The sequence below is a fragment of the Pongo abelii genome, chromosome 13 (genome assembly GCF_028885655.2).
Source record: "Pongo abelii isolate AG06213 chromosome 13, NHGRI_mPonAbe1-v2.0_pri, whole genome shotgun sequence".
NCBI lineage: Eukaryota > Metazoa > Chordata > Mammalia > Primates > Hominidae > Pongo > Pongo abelii.
The window spans coordinates 72,412,367-72,428,587 of NC_071998.2; the positions used below are offsets into that span (position 1 = coordinate 72,412,367).

The following is a 16,221-nucleotide window of genomic DNA, read 5'->3' on the forward strand; positions in this document are numbered from 1 at the left end:
TAAATTATTTAGAGACTGGGCTCTCAAAAGAACAGTTTCTCCTTACACTTGATCATGAGTAATATTTCCATGTCACGTGTCACTCGACCAAAACTTCCTTCATGTTGGGCTGACGAGGAGGGCGATGCTGAGAGCCCTTGAGCAGAAGCTGGAGCTGGAGTGCTGTTTCCAGGACACAGGTACTGTGAGGGAGCAAGATGTGACTGTTGGCCTCTGAATCTGTGCCTTCCTTGAACTGAGGACTGCTAACTGAGAACATCAAGTGTAGCTCTCACAGACAAAACCGTCCTTTGAATTTTTGAAAGGGAAAAATTGGAAATATTTTATCACCTTTAAAACTTGAAAAAAGAAGAGTTTTTTTTTTTTTTTTTTTTTTTTTTTTTTTGAGACTGAGTCTCGCTCTATTGACTAGGCTAGAGTGCAGTGGCATGACTTGGCTCACTGCAGTCTCCGCCTCCCGGGTTCAAAAAATTCTCATGCCTCAGATTCCCGAGTAACTGAGATTACAGGCTTCCGCCATCACAGCCTGAAGAAACACATTTTCTTTTCTTTTCTTTTTTTTTTTTTTGAGACGGAGTCTTGCTCTGTCGCCCAGGCTGGAGTTCAGTGGCGCCATCTCGGCTCACTGCAAGCTCCGCCTCCTGGGTTCACGCCATTCTCCTGCCTCAGCCTCCTGAGTAGCTGGGACTACAGGCGCCCGCCACCACGCCCGGCTAATTTTTTGTGTTTTTAGTAGAGAAGGGGTTTCACCATGTTATCCAGGATGGTCTCGATCTCCTAACTTCGTGATCCGCCCATCTCGGCCTCCCAAAGTGCTGGGATTACAGGGGTGAGCCACCGCGCCCGGCAGGAAGAAACACATTTTTATTAATTAAGATAGATAGTCATATTATTCTTGTATAATGAATGTCTGAGCTTCCTAGAGGAGTGAGAGAAGTGATTTCTGGCCTCGCATTATTTTCTTTTTATTCTTAGCATTAAGGCAGAGCCAAGAGGAGAAAGAAAAATGGAACATTTAAAGGTAAGATTCTGCCCATTCAACCTCAGCTCCCCAAGGATGACCCTTCCCGTCTCTTCCATGACGTCTCAGGTTCCCAATTTCTGAGGATGTCAGTTACTAGATACAGTCTGTCTTAGAAAACAGTCCTCACAGGAGAGGCTCACGGGAAAGCAATCAGACCTGAGACACTTCTGGGAGTCTCTGCTCTGCCCTTCCACACACATGAAGGAGTGATGAACCTGGACAATGGGTGTTGCCCAGTAGGTGGCCATGTGAGATCTATTGTGGAAGGACTACTGGTTGGTTGGTTTGGAGTCAACTTCTGTCTCTCCACTTTGTATAAGTACTTTGACCTCCTCCTCTTTGAGATAACCACCAACATCTGTACTTCATGTGATTTATTTTTATTATTTTTATTTTATTTTTTTTGAGACAGAGTCTCGCTCTGTTGCCCAGGCTGGAGTGCAGTGGTGTGATCTCCACTCACTGCAAGCTCCACCTCCTGGGTTCACGCCATTCTCTTGCCTCAACTTTTGAGTACCTGAGACTACAGGTGCTGGCCACCATGCCCGGCTAATTTTTTGTATTTTTAGTAGAAACTGGGTTTCACCATGTTAGCCAGGATGGTCTCAATCTCCTGACCTTGTGATCCTCCCGCCTTGGCCTCCCAAAGTGCTGAGATTACAGGCATAAGCCACCGCACCTGGCCCCATGTGATAGTTTTGAGCATCACATGGAATACTGTATGTAAAAGTACTTTATAAATGAAGCCACTTACATATGTGAACCGTATTAATATTATCAATGACAATTTGAGCTTTTCTACAGATCCTTGAGGTTCTTCAAGACCAGTCAACTAAGGGCGCCCCTAAGGGGCATTCTACTCAGGCTCCTATAAGATCTCTTTGCTTCTAACTTCATCACTATCCTGTTACTCAACCTACTGGCTTGTCAGGTGGGAGAACTTGCCAGAGTGAAGTAGAGGAAGAGAGGAAGCTGTTTTTAATTCTGCAAAGGTGACTCAACATTATTCTTCTTTCCTGTATCCCTCTTTTTAGTAGAGTTCATGTAATTATAGGGCATCACAAAAGCCTGGGGTTGAAATTGGAGGAAAAATCCAGTGTCAGAATGTAAGAGCCATAGGGAAAGGGGTAAAAGGTGTACTGTGAGATAAGGAAAGTGGAGGGGGGCATATGAAAAGACAGCACGCATTGTGAAGTCTTAGCTTTGAAAGACCTGTCAAGGTCACATATGTTTGGCTGCAGCTTTGTACCTCGTCTCCTGTAGTCCTCTGGGCCAGCATTACAATACCATCTGTTTTCGGCAACTATTATGGCCAGACCCCCTCTGTGAGGTGAGTAATAGAGCAAGTGCTGAGGTCAAGTGACTGCTGTTCCAGGAGTCCCCAGAAGATGCTGCTCCCTCTGTGTCCCCTTTGGCTTCCACAGCTTTTGTGACCAAGTCATCATTCACTTTGACCTCTGCCCTTCCAGCAACCCTTCCAGAAGATCTAATACTGGCTCCTCTGCCTGAGCCTTCTCCACTGCCATGCTCCATTCTCTCACCTGACCTGAATATCCCCTTAGCTGACTTATTTTCACCCTCACCGCTGAGTGACCCTCTGCCACCACAGCCTGTTCCTCCCTTGGATTCCAAATTCTCTGTGGACTATTTCCCATCCCAACAGCTTGCTTTTCCCCCTCTCCCACCACAACACACTCAGAAGGCAGATATTGATCTCCAACCCAAGGCCTCTCTGTCTCTGAACCCCACCCTTGACCCCACCCTTTCCCAAGTTATCAACCCCTTATCAGATGTTTCCCAGGCAATGAATCCCACTGATTTACGTGCTTGTGATCATACACCACCAACCCTGTCTGCTTCACCACCACAAGACTGAACTGTGACTCAATCTAAATCAAGTTCCAGCTTATTGAAACCTGTTTCAGAGATATCCTCTATGGAAAGTCCTATTTGGTTGTCCACTTATGTTCCAACAATCAGAGGCATGGACCTTTCCAACTCAGAATTCTCATGGTGGCAGCCTCACGTCAGGAACATGTTCCTCCCCAGATTACCATATCCTTATTTTCAGCGGGAGCATGTTTCCGTTCCTTCACCAGAGACCTCTCTCTGGGGAGACTCTGATACCGAGCACTTGGAGGCCACTAGCCATTCATTTTTGGCCTTAAGATACAGGCACTTTTGGAAAAACAAATAAAAAAAAGGATGGCTTTCCAGATTTTGGAGAAGAAAGAAAAGGAGAAGGGATTATTTTCAAAATAAATGTGGTCAGAATACCAACTGACATCTTCAGGAAATTTATTGCAGTCACCTGTTGATGAGCAGGACACCACAGCCCCCCAAACCAGCTGGAACATCAAAGGCACACCAGAGCAGCTGCACCTTTGTCAGCAGCTCCTGTCTGTCAAAACTTTGGGGGGAAATTTGCAACAGAAATATAGCCAGCTCTTCTAGGGTCTTCCCTCTCTGCATAGTGAGTCCTCAGTGGCTACTCTCCTGGTCTCTAGGGGCAGCTCCCCACTAGTGTCTTGCTTTATTGTATTCAGTACAGTCCAAATGCATGATCAAGAATCTCTACCACTTCCTCAGTTCCACCATCATCCCCTCACCCCTATACATCCCCAATCCTTTCCTCAAACCAACCACCAACCCCAGATCCTACCTATCACTCAGGTCCATTCCTGGGCTCACCTTCACTCCTCACTCCCTACCCCTATCATCATCTTCTCCATCCCAGGTTAAGGATTGTGGAATATCTTCCCATATACTCCAGAATGAGGCTGACTCTCACACCTCAAATCAACATCTGGAATGGCATGTGTTGCAGAAACAACAGGAAGGTTTGTAGGGTTTAGTCCCTTTGCTCCAAAAATCTTAAGAAGCCCTTCATCCTCCAGCTCCTAACCTTCCATTGGTCAGCCAGTCCTTCCAGGCCTATGTTCCAGTCTCCACCTTTCCTGGTTATTTTCATATCAGAAATGATCCCCAAGAGAAATTGGAGCTCCATGTTCCAAAGAGGCCAGTCTTACACTGGTGCCTCCATACCTGCAGGAATCTAGGATATCTAGCACTGATGAAGCCTTGGTGCAAATCAACAGAAATATCTTAGCAGAATTGCAGACATACTCACTCACAACCCCTTGAGCTTCAGGGCCACAGTAGCAAAAATCTAGGGAAGACAGAATTGAGTCTCCCAGGAAGTTTCCATGAGAGGTCCCAACAAAGTTTCAGCTATGAAATGACATGGCAAAGAATCTTGGGTATATCTTAGTGAAGTGTTCATTACACAACCCACCAATGGTCTCAGAAAACTACCTGGTGAAGGGTTTGAGGGCTGTCTCTGACAGAAAAAGTAACTGGGTAGATCACTCAAGGAATGAATTACTAAGTGTATCAAGGAGGAACTTAGACCAGAATCAAGTGAAAACCATTCTTCAATTACATTTGAGGAGGGTTTTGGCAGGTCACTTTGGATAGGATTCCTATCAGAGTATGTTGTTCATGGCTGGCTAACAATACATTGCCTCTTTCTGGGAGTTCCCATATCAATAAGGAAAACAGAAATGTGGCACCACTGGTGGGCAGGGTGTACTGCAAGATTACCACTCTGGAGCTTTCCTTTCTTGATTCCAAAACCCATCAGGTGTTAGAGGCTCATATGATGAGGGTTAGGATAAGTCAGAGGTGGGCTCTACCCTTCAAGTTTCTTGAATCCATAAAATTCTATATGTTTAGAAAAGCCAAAACATGGCCTCTTCCCCAACTTAACTTTCCTTTGTCTGCCACCTATATTTCTAGGATGGTTTCTAAAGGTATGGTTTCAAGGTCTCTTGAGGGATGCTCTAATGCTTTTCAGGGAGACAAGTTAGAAATGACAAATCCAGTTCCCAGCTTGGATTGTCCTCTACCTGCCACTTCATCTGTAAACACAGGACAGGGAGCCTTGAGACAATCACCCTCTGCTACTTGCCATAAACTTACAGAGAATGCCCAGACAATTGAGAATGGCAGATAGACTTTTCTTCCCTCTACACACAGCATCATAGACAAAGAGAATCAGAATGAGACTGTACTAGCCAACAGACACAGCTCAGAGCTGTCCACAAGGCAAGATGGGGGTAGAGATGAATCAAGGAATGAGAAAGTGAGTCCCAGCAATAGTGTAGAAAGGCTTCAGGGCAAACAAAATCGTAGCAGAGACTTCAGAACATTTTTCTATGTCCAACGTGTCCAGGGAGATAGAGGAGCTCTGTACTTTTCAATCACAATCTAATGATATCTTGACAACTAGTGAATTGGGAAGCTCCTCAGTGATGAACGCGAATACAAGTAAAGAAGAAACTACTCTGACCACCAAATACTCCCCACCAAGAATATTGATTGCTGAAGATCCTAAATCATCAGACTTTAAAGGACAGCTGGTGAGTTAAAGTTTAAATTGGAGAGTGGGGAGCATAGTCAGGCTCAAGGCTGTCCCTGCGACATGTTCTTTACTTCAGATAGCTTGATTTCTGATTCCTCACTGGCTCACTCCCTGAGTGTCTCCAGTGAGGACAGGGCAGCTTCCCAGGTACAGCATATCCACCCGGATGATGGAGGGATCAGCATGAAGCAGTTGCAAGAGCCCCAAGTCTCTAAGTATGTCTTGTGGGAGTGCCAGGATAAGAATTTCCCATCAGCCAAGAGGGGACCCAAAGCAAGAGCCTTTTGGGACCCAAAGCAAGAGAATGTGGGAGCGAGGACTTGGGATTAGGGATATCCAAAGCCACAAGAAAGAGCCATCTTGGCAAGGACAGGAAATTAGAGGAGACTTCAATGTCTCTGTCACAGAAAGAACCATTTAGTCCTGAAAGTTACTTTGGAAAAAAGATGAGGCATTTTCTTCAGTGGATTGATTTCAAGAGAAAAAGCAATGGACAAGAAAGTCCCACGCAAAAAGACAAGTTAATGCCAGCCTTTCTATAGCACCAAGAGCTAGTTGAAGGTAGACCTGTCTTTATGAGGACTCGTGAAGCTCTTGAGCTCATGACAGCCATTGGGAAGATACTAGAAGAGAAACTGGCATGTAGGCAGGAACCTGAGGACTTGGAATTAAGTCAGCCGAAGAAGAGCCACAGACTCAGGCAGAGCCTGACAACAGACAACCCTCCAACTATGGGCTTCCCTCTGAACAGTGGCAAAGGGAAGGGTCAAGTACCAACCCTTATAACCAAGAAGCTGTCTCTGCTGGCCCAAGTTATCTTTCAAGTGTTAGATGGATCAGGACTATGATTAGTCATCTTCAGAAAGTTGTGACATTTAAAGGCAGCTATTATGCCAGAGTAATCCCACTTCCCTGCCCTCTAGTAATCCTGTGTCCCATCCAAGCCCCACCTGCATGCAAGTATGCCAGGTGCCCCTGGCTGACATTAAACCAGCTTAAGGCACTGTGTTCAGAGATTTGACCCTTCTTTGCAAACAGAAAATGCTTCTCCAGCACTTACAGTAAGGAAAAATTTTCCACGAAGCATAATCCAGTTCTTGTAGAGCCTCTCAGTTTTCATGATAGTATATCCTCTGATGAGAGCAATCTCTTTTTAGCACAACCAAGAATATTGACCCTCCGCAATAAATGTTTCTTTTAATATAGAGTGGTGTTCTCCATGTACTGCTCTGGAGGTGTGGATTTTGGGTATTCCAGAGCTTGTGCTCAGGGAAAGGAAGGAATTAGTTTAGGTCTTACTGTTTTTCTCTTTTGGCTTCTAAAAGATGACCAGTCCCTTGTAGGGAGCCTGATAATGGCCTCCTCAGTCTTATCCTAGGGTCTTTTGATACTTTTCAGATGTCCTGTAATTAAAACACTATTATTTCATAAAAGTACAACAAGTTTACTCTAAAACCTTTCAAGGCTTTTCAAAGTGAGAAAAACCCTTTGAAAAACCCAAAGTCCAGAATTTGGCTCAAATCATCCTTTTACCAGCTACCTGGCTATCTTAAACTATATACAGCTGTACAGTACAGTGAGTTACTTTGGCATAATAAAGCCAGAAATTCCCTTGCTGCCTCCAGGAAGTTCTTTCTTTCTTTCTTTTCTCTCTTTCTCTCTCTTTCTTTCTTTTTCTTTCTTTCTTTCCTTTCTTTCTCTTTCTTTCTTTTTTTTTTTTTTTTCCCTGAGTTTTTCTCTTGTTGCCCAGGCTGGAGTGCAATGGCATGATCTCGGCTCACTGCAGCCTCTGCCTCCTGGGTTCAAGCGATTCTCCTGCCTCAGCCTCCTGAGTAGCTGGGAATACAGGCATGTGCCACCACACCTGGCTAATTTTGTATTTTTAGTAGAAACGGGGTTTCTCCATGTTGGTCAGGCTGGTCTCGAACTCCTGACCTCAGGTGATCTGCTCACCTTGGCCTCCCAAAATGCTGGGATTACAGGCATGAACCACTGTGCCAGGCCTTTAGGAAGTTTTAGAGTTGGAAGTGTGGGGGTTTTTAGGCCCTGAAATCGGTGAAAGGGAGAAATCTTTTTCTTGGATCTCTTGGTGAGGAATACATATTCCTCACCAAGAGCCAGCCCTTCTCTCCCTCATGAAGTTTGGGGCAATGTGCCATGTTCCCCATCTCCTACCTTACCCTAATGAAAATGAAAAATGGGTAGTAGTACATCTTTTCCCTTTCTGTACCCTTTTGGTAGCAGTAGTGGGGATAGAAAGTGCATCTCTGAAAGAGGCCAGGAATAAAAATAATTTTCTGAAAACAGTGGTTTACTTTCATTTTTAAAAAGCTACTGACTCCAGAGCATCAGACAGGTGAGTGGTCATTGTATGAGGCATGAATGGGTGGATTTTGCTATTGTGGACACTTATTTGGCTGAGGTATGGTCCAGGCAGTGGGTGGGTCCTGCTGAAAAATGTGTTATATGTGGCATGTTACTCTGTCTAAAAAGAACATTTTTGAAGTTGACCATAAGGTCTCTTTGCTTATGAGGTTATCGTGAGGAAAGAGAAGACTCCCTTCCCTAGGGAATCTCTTCAAGATGCATGGCTTGATAGCACTCTTACAAGACCAAGAGATCGCCTGGCAATGACTTGTAGGAATGGTCACCAGGCAGTTACTCAGAACTTGGGAAAAAAGGAGACAGAGACCAAGAAAAATGTAATGGGAGAGTGAGCGGGCAAGGGAAAAAAAAAGAAGAGGGAAAAGTATAACCTCATCATCCCTGCTCATAACTCCATCCCGGCATCCACTGCACCCAACACTCCTTTACCTAGGCCTCACTTCCTAGAGTCTAATAGGGGATTTTTAGAGCACAGTGATTCCACTTCAGTATAAGAGTATGAGGAATGATCTTTGAGCATAAAGACAATATTTGCAGGGATGTTGTCAGACACAATATCATCCTATTTGTAGAAGGTGATCTTGGTCCCTGCCTTCCAGCCATGCTACTACATCTTACACCAAGGTTATGATGATTTACAAGTATGTTAGATATGTATTGCTGTGTAATAGATACCTCAAAATTAGTGGCCTAAAAATATATATTTATTATCTTACAGTTTGTGGATCAGGAATCCAGGCAAGGCCTAGCTGGTTTCTCTGCTTCAAGGTCTCTCACAAGGCTGCAATCAAGATGTCAGCTGGGGCTGGGGTCTCATCTGAAGGCTTTACTGGGGAAGGATACACTGCCATGCTTACTTGTGTAGCTGTTGGCAGGATTCAGTTCCTCAAGGTCTATTGGACTCAGGTCCTCAATTCCTTGCCGACTGTTGGCTGGAGCTAGCTGGAGGCCACCTTCAGGTCCTTATCATGTGGGTCTCTCCAATGTGGCAGCTTGCTTCATCAAAGCCAGGAAAGGAGAGAGTCTGCTAACAAAACAGAAGTTACATCTTTTGTAAACTAAAATTGAAAATGATATCCCATCGTCTGTATCTTTTTTCTACTGGTTAGAAGCAAATCAGAAAGTCCAGCCCACATTTAAGGGGAGGGATAATTACACATGTGTCAATACCATGAGGGAGAGTCACTGGAGACTTCTTAGAAGACTTCCTAACACAAGGGTCTCTTCTTGGCCATCCCATTGAGTTCACTGAAGCCAAAGTGGCCAAAGGTGCCAAATAGGTCGTCATCCTGATCCATATTCAGATTATCAAGGTGGAAGTTGTTTAACAGCTGTGTGGAGTGGTGGATGGTTAAAAACACACACATACACACACACACACACACACACACACACACACACACACACAACCCACAAATATCAAAGAAGTTGTAGCATCCAAAGAAAAAGAGAAAGTTGGTATGAAGGTAGAAGTGGTGCCGTAAAGTGAAAGGATCCCTTAGAACCACCTGAAATACCACTGCCAGTATTCAAACTTAGAGAAGAAATTAGGGGCAAAAAGTCTGGAAGTAAGACTGTCCCTAGGCAGGAGGGTTCATACAGGGACTCAATTAATTTCCTCAGCTTTCATTTCTATCCATGTCTTTGCTCTGTGTTATGAGTTGGCTTCATTAAGACTTTGTGTCTGGCCAGTTCATAGCTATATTCTTCAGGCTTCAAGTGCAGATAAAAATAGGTTGCCTCTCTCACCAGTTCCTTCAAAAGTTCCATTAGTACCCTACTGGCTCCAGTTGGGTCGCATGCCCATTGCTAACCAATCACTATCGCCAAAAACGTGGAATGATCTTTTTGGCCAAGTCTGAGTTACATACCATCCTCAAAATAGGAGTGTTGGGAAAGGCAACTCCACCTGCACATAGACTGAAACTGAAATTGGGGTTAGTTTCCCATAAGGCAATAGAGGAAATATTTCCAGAAGGTGAGTAAATTCTGAGTGACAAAAGTAAAATGGATTTACTAAAGCCCTCTCTCTTACTGCTCCATTTCTTCCATCTTATTCAGAGTGATGTTATTGACCAAAGGTTAGAGGTTCAGGAAGAATGGTAATTCTGTGGATGTCTTGGGAGGGGAAAAAGTTGGGATTGGGGTTCAGGGTAAGGAACCCACAATGTGAAGGAAATCAGTTGAAGGCCTCAACATCCAGGTGAATAGATGTCATCTTAAAGCCCTTTACCTTCATTCCAGTTCAGTTACTGCCATACCCTAGAACTACCAGGAACATCTCTGCTTTTTGAAAAAATAGGTGAAATTTTTCAAAAAAAATAGGTGAAAACCTTTTTTGAAAAAAGGGTGAAAGTCTGACATTCCACCCTTTGTCCTTCTCACTTATGCCCTCAGTATGCCAATTCTTCAACCAATTCAGAAATTGCAAGCTACTTTAAACTTTCTCCTTGTCAGTCCAATACCCTTTTAATTTCCTTCCTCTCCAAGAAAAACTTCACGATCCACACTTAACCACAAACCTGGTTAAGATCTGGACTTTATGGTCTACTCCAAACAACCTATCCCAGTGTCTTTTCATCTTTCCTGCGTGGGAAAATCCAACTTGCTACCTTTACTAGACCTGTCTTCTAAAAACAAGCTGATTCTTTTTGGATAAAATCACACAATTAAGTGTTTGGTGCCACCATTAATTCATTATCTACAACTAATGGCCAGTTTCTAACACTGCCTGAAAATAATCCATTCATTCCTCCAATGAGTACTTTATGCTAGGCAGTCTTCTAAGCACTTGGGACACACCAGTGAGGAAGAAAAGTTCTCTATCTTGTGGAGTTTATCTTATTATTTTCTTAGTAAATTTCTTTGCTTATCTACTCAAAATTACAATTTCACTTTCCTAATTTTCTCCACCCCACTCACCCATTGAACATATGTGCTGGACCACATATATTACAAAGGAATGAGAAGACAACAGATGGGAACCTTTCATCATAAAACTTAAAAATATCCCAAACACCTTGAACTCCCATCAAATACCTTTGCTCTTTCCTTCCATTATACTGAAAGAGGTTTCCCTCAGATACCTGCCTTGATCCTCCCAAGCTGTGATCCAACCTTGGTTTTCAATTCACAACACTCTCCACAGTGTTTTGGAATATTTGGCTTAATAGTCTGTCTTCCAGACTGAGATCATGTCTCCCTCATCACGGCTCTGTGCCCAGCACTTGGTAATTAGATAGCTCAGAAACTTCTGGAGGAATGAAAGAGCAATAGGAAAGATTTCAGACAGGAGGCATACTACAGCATCTGTATAGCAAATTTGTATAGCGTCCTTTGGGGCCCAACCTTGCCTGGGGGTGGAGCCACGGCCAGGGGTAAGGCTTCATCCAGAGACCCGGCCTGAGAGGAAGCGCTGCTGGGCTTCCTAAAGGCGGCAGCGTTGGCCACAAATCTCACCTCAGGCTTCTGGATTCTGTCTCCATCGCTTCTGGAAGACAAGAGCTGAGATTTGCTTCAAAGACATGGTCCTGGAAAAGGTCTGTGGTCACCGAGTGCCCTTCTTCCCTTCCCTGCCTGAAGGAGGATCTCTTCCTTCGTCCGCCAGTTTCTTTTTTTTGAGATGGAGTCTCGCTCTGCCGTCCAGGCTGGAGTGCAGCGGCGCCATCTCGGCTTTCTGCAAGCTGCGCCTCCCGGGTTCACGCCATTCTCCTGCCTCAGCCTCCTGAGTAGCTGGGACTACAAGCGCCCGCCACCAAGCCTGGCTATTTTTTTTTTTTTTTGTATTTTTAGAAGAGACGGGGTTTCACAGTGTTAGCCAGGATGTTCTCGATCTCCTGACCTTGTGATCCGCCTGCCTCGGCCTCCCAAAGTGCTGGGACCACAGGCGTGAGCCACCGTCCCCGGCCTCATCCGCCATTTTCATCCCAACTGGCAGCGCGCCTCGCGGCCTGGGAGCCCCCAAACGAACTCAACGGCCGCGCCAGGGTGTGAGGCCTCAGAAACCGCTCAGAGCCGTGGGCGCCGGGCTGCAGCTGCCAAGGATACTCGATGGAACTCGAGGGAGATGATGGTATAATAATTAGAGTAACAATGTTGACCGCTATTAAGGCTTCCCTTTGCATTGGCTGCCTGGCTTTGAATCTCATATTTACGTATTTTTTGAGGAGATACTGATATCTGCTAGTAGAGTTGGCCCTGAGTACTGCAATGAACAAGTAAAGAACTTTGTTCAGTTAAGGGCCGAAGTTAAGGGCTAAGGGCCCTGATGCAGTTACAACATGGGATTTTTCAGACACCAGAGAGGCCAGTGCCTTGGAAATAAATGCCTGCGCTGGACAGAAGGACAGTGTAAGATGTCAAAATGCTGGTCCACACACAAAATTAAGAGATCATCATCCCTCTCTGTAGGATCAGTAACTGGAAGAAGGATGCTGTCTCTACACGCTGTTTTTCAGAGGCGTCAACAAGTGCTTTTTCCCCTTCTCTGAGGGAGCCAGAAGTGTGTCTGGTAGGAACCGTGGTTGGGAACCCCAGGTAAAGGTCTACCAAGGCACAGTGCCAGTGGACAGAGATTAGGTGTACTCCTGAGAGTGGAAGCACAGCCATTTGTCACGCCTTTCAAGATCCAGGACAGCAAGACAGGAGGCTCTCCAGCAGAGAGGACTGCAGGCTTTTGCAGGACAGAAAATCTCAGGTAACTGTCTTTAATTACACAAATATTGATATATTCATGCATTTATTGAGAGCCTACTACGTGTCGTGTTCCTTGTAAGACAGGAATATCACTATGTTTGCCCTCATAAGAGGTGAGAGGGCATCCTTTTTGTGACTGTTTCCCTTTTTAGAAAGTAGTACAGGCCGGGCGCGGTGGCTCATGCCTTTGTAATCCCAGCACTCTGGGAGGCCGAGACGGGCAGATCACGAGGTCAGTAGATCGAGACCATCCTGGCTAACATGGTGAAACCCCGTCTCTACTAAAAATGCAAAAAAAATTAGCCGGGCGTGGTGGCCGGCGCCTGTAGTCCCAGCTACTCGGGAGGTTGAGGCAGGAGAATGGTGTGAACCCGGGAGGCGGAGCTTGCAGTGAGCCAAAATCAAGCCACTGCACTCCAGCCTGGGTGACAGAGCAAGACTCCGTCTCAAGAAAAAAAAAAAAAAAAAAAGAAAGTAGTATACGGACAGTCCCTGACTTGGTGGTTCTACTTATGGTATTTTCAACTTATGATGGGTTTAATCAGATGCGACCCCCTTGTAAGTCAAGGAGCATCAGTATAGCAAATTTGAAAGATACAGAAAAGTAGAAGGCAGAACCCCGTAGATTTCCGTCCTTAAAACAATTATTCTTAGCATTTTGATGTTTATTTCCAGATTTTGCTATGAAAAATTTTTTTACATTGCTTAAATAAGTACTTAAAAACACATCATGTACATTTTATGTGATTATAAACGTTCATAATCTTTTTATAATATATTAAATGGTAGAATATTAATTTTACTTTTTGTTGATGTTTGAGTAGTTTCTAGTTTTTTAAAATATAATTTCAACTTTTATTTTAGATTCAGGGGGTACATATGCAGGTTCATTACTTGGGTATATTGCATGATGCTGAGGTGTTGGATACAAATGATCCTGTCACCCAGGTACTGAGCATAATACTCAATAGTTACTTTTTCAACGCTTTCCCCTTCCTGCCCCCCTCTAGTAGTCCCTAGTGTCTATTGTTGCCATCTTTACGTCCATGAGTACCCAATGTTTAATTCGCACTATAAGTGAGAACATGCCATATTTGACTTTCTGTTCCTGCTTTAATTTGCAAAGTGTAATGGCTTCCAGCTGCACCCATGTTGCTGCAGAGGACATGATTTCCTTGTTTTTTTATGGATGCATAGTATTCAATGCTGTATATGTACCACAATGTATTTATCCACTTCACCATTGATGGACACCTCGGTTGATTCCATGTGTTTGCTATTGTGAATAGTGCTGCAACGAACATATAAGTGCATGCGTTTTTTTGGGAGAGAGAATAATTTTGGATATATACCCAGAATGAGAATGTGGGATAGAATGGTGGGTCTGTTTTAAGTTCTTTGAGAAATCCCCAAATTGCTTTCCACAGTGGCTGAAGTAATTTACATTCCTGACAGCAGTGTATAAACATTCACTTTTTTTCTGTGGCCTCACCAGCACCTGTTGTTTTTTGACTTCTTAGTAGCCATTCTGACTGGTGTGAGATGGCATCTCACTGTGGCTTTAATTTGCATTTCTCTGATGATTAGTAATGCTGAGCATTTTTTCATGTTTGGCAGCTTGTATGTCTTCTTATGAGAAATATCTGTTAATTTTACTTTTTGTTGATATTTGAGTAGTTGCTAATTAAAACATTTTAAAAAATATTTTGCTTACTGTGTTTGTTCATAATTGTACTTGCTTATAAACTGTCCTATTACAAACTGCAGAAAGCTTTTTTCTAAATGTTTATTTTCTTACTGCCCTTGGTCTACTACTTTTCTTTTTTTTCAGTTTCCTTAGATAAGTTATCCCCTCATGTACTTAACTATTTTAGCACTAACTTAATTCTTTGAATTTTAAGCCAGTGAAACCAACTGATTGCTAAACATCCTCAAGGTAAAATCTTACGAACTGAACTATCGTCTTCTGTACCAAGCTGCTTTTCCTCTGATATCCCCATTATTAATTAGTAGCACCAGGACACCCAAGCTAGAAACAGCCATTCTATACTTCTCTCTTCATTTTCTCCATAGCTAGTCTACTAATATGTGGATGAGGTGGAAATATATACTGGGCAAAGAAATCCTAGAATTCTCACTGTTCACTATGCTTCCCCCCAATAGACTTTAAGAACCTTCAGATCATCAGCTGTACTTTGAAGTACATTTTTAATTATATTTGTAATACATGTTCACAATCTGAGTCAAAATTAAAATATTCTCGTTGAGGTTAAATGTCCCATTCCAAAACAAAAACAGATACGCAATTCCACATAAAATTTTCTGTCTGTTACTTTATATCCATGTAGATTCTTGTTTTCTTACTGAATCCAATTCAGTCTGTTACTATCAATATTTATTTTGATGCCCAAATTGTCATAGATTTAGCTAGTTACTTCAATTTGACTTCTGTATTCTTTAGATATATCTCTGTTATTTCTAACTTTCTGATACAAAAAGATGTTTCAGGCTCATCGTATACTTTTGCTGCATCAGTCCTGGGTTCAGCCATTTCTCTTAGTACCCCTTGTTCCTTTATTGGAGAATGGTATTTAGAAGTCAAGGTCGGGGTGCTACTTGTGTTCATTATTATTAATCTTAGGTGGTGTTGGTTTTAGGCCCTCTCAATGGACAGAGCTAGTATACACACATGTTCACACATTTAAATCTCAACCGATTTCTCTACATACCTGTGTATCTTGAAAATCATGAATTTACATCAGTACCTCTAGTTGTAATTTAACACTACAGGGTTTATTCTAGTTTTCTTCCTTTCCACGTTGGTGACTTCTTTCTCCAACAATGAGAAATCTGGTTCCCATTAGCCTAAACATATTTGCTTATTTAGTCAGTCCTCCTGTCTGTAAGCAATCTCTCATCACCACCATGGCCCTTCAGGTATGGCTGTCCTCTTCTACCCACTTGGGCTTAGACCTCTATGTGCCCAGCAGCTGTGTTATGTAGGCACCCTCCTCAACTCACTGGATATCCAAAACCTGGAACCAGGCAACCTTTCTATGATAAATGCCTATTCACCCTGCTTCGGCTCTTACACTCTGCTCTGGGACACTGCAACAGCTCCTAACTGCTTCCTTCCTCCCCTTTAGGTTTGGATGCCTATTTTGCTTGACTTAACTAATGATTATAAGATTGAATTAGGAAGGGAAGAGGAAGAGACATACTGTATTCCCTCCCAGCACCCTACCCCTTATTTTATTGAGGAGTAATTGACATGCAAAAAATGCATGTATTTAAAGTGTACAATTTGAGGAGTTTTGATATACATGAATATGTACATGTTAAATCATTACACTCAAGATAGCAAACACATCCCTATTCCCCCATTCAGTTTGAGGTTTTTTTTTGAATTAAACTTTTTATGTTGAGATAAATATACATTCACATGTGGTTTTAAGAAATAATAGAGATATCTCATGTACACTTAATCCAGTTTCCTCCAGTGGTAACATCTTATAAAATTGTATGATATCACAACCATTGACCTTGACATTGAAATAGCCAAGACACAGAACATTTCTCTCACCATGAGAACCCCTCATGTTGCCATTTTATAGACATGCCCACTTCCTACCTCTCTCCACTCCATCTAATCTGTTTTCCAATGTTACATTTTTGCCATTTCAGTAATATTATA

General features: G+C 43.2%; 1 long non-coding RNA gene across 1 annotated transcript in view; it reads right to left on the bottom strand.

The window, feature by feature from the left end:
• The window catches only part of LOC129047891 (uncharacterized), a 47,547-nt gene extending 35,797 nt beyond the window's left edge, over positions 1-11,750 (bottom strand). The window contains exons 1-3 of the long non-coding RNA XR_008509753.2: positions 11,292-11,750; positions 10,919-11,085; positions 8,549-8,856 (exon numbers count right to left, since the gene is read on the bottom strand). This is a non-coding gene — a long non-coding RNA (uncharacterized LOC129047891). The remainder of the gene's footprint in view (positions 1-8,548; positions 8,857-10,918; positions 11,086-11,291) is intronic.
• Positions 11,751-16,221: the final 4,471 nt, after the last annotated feature.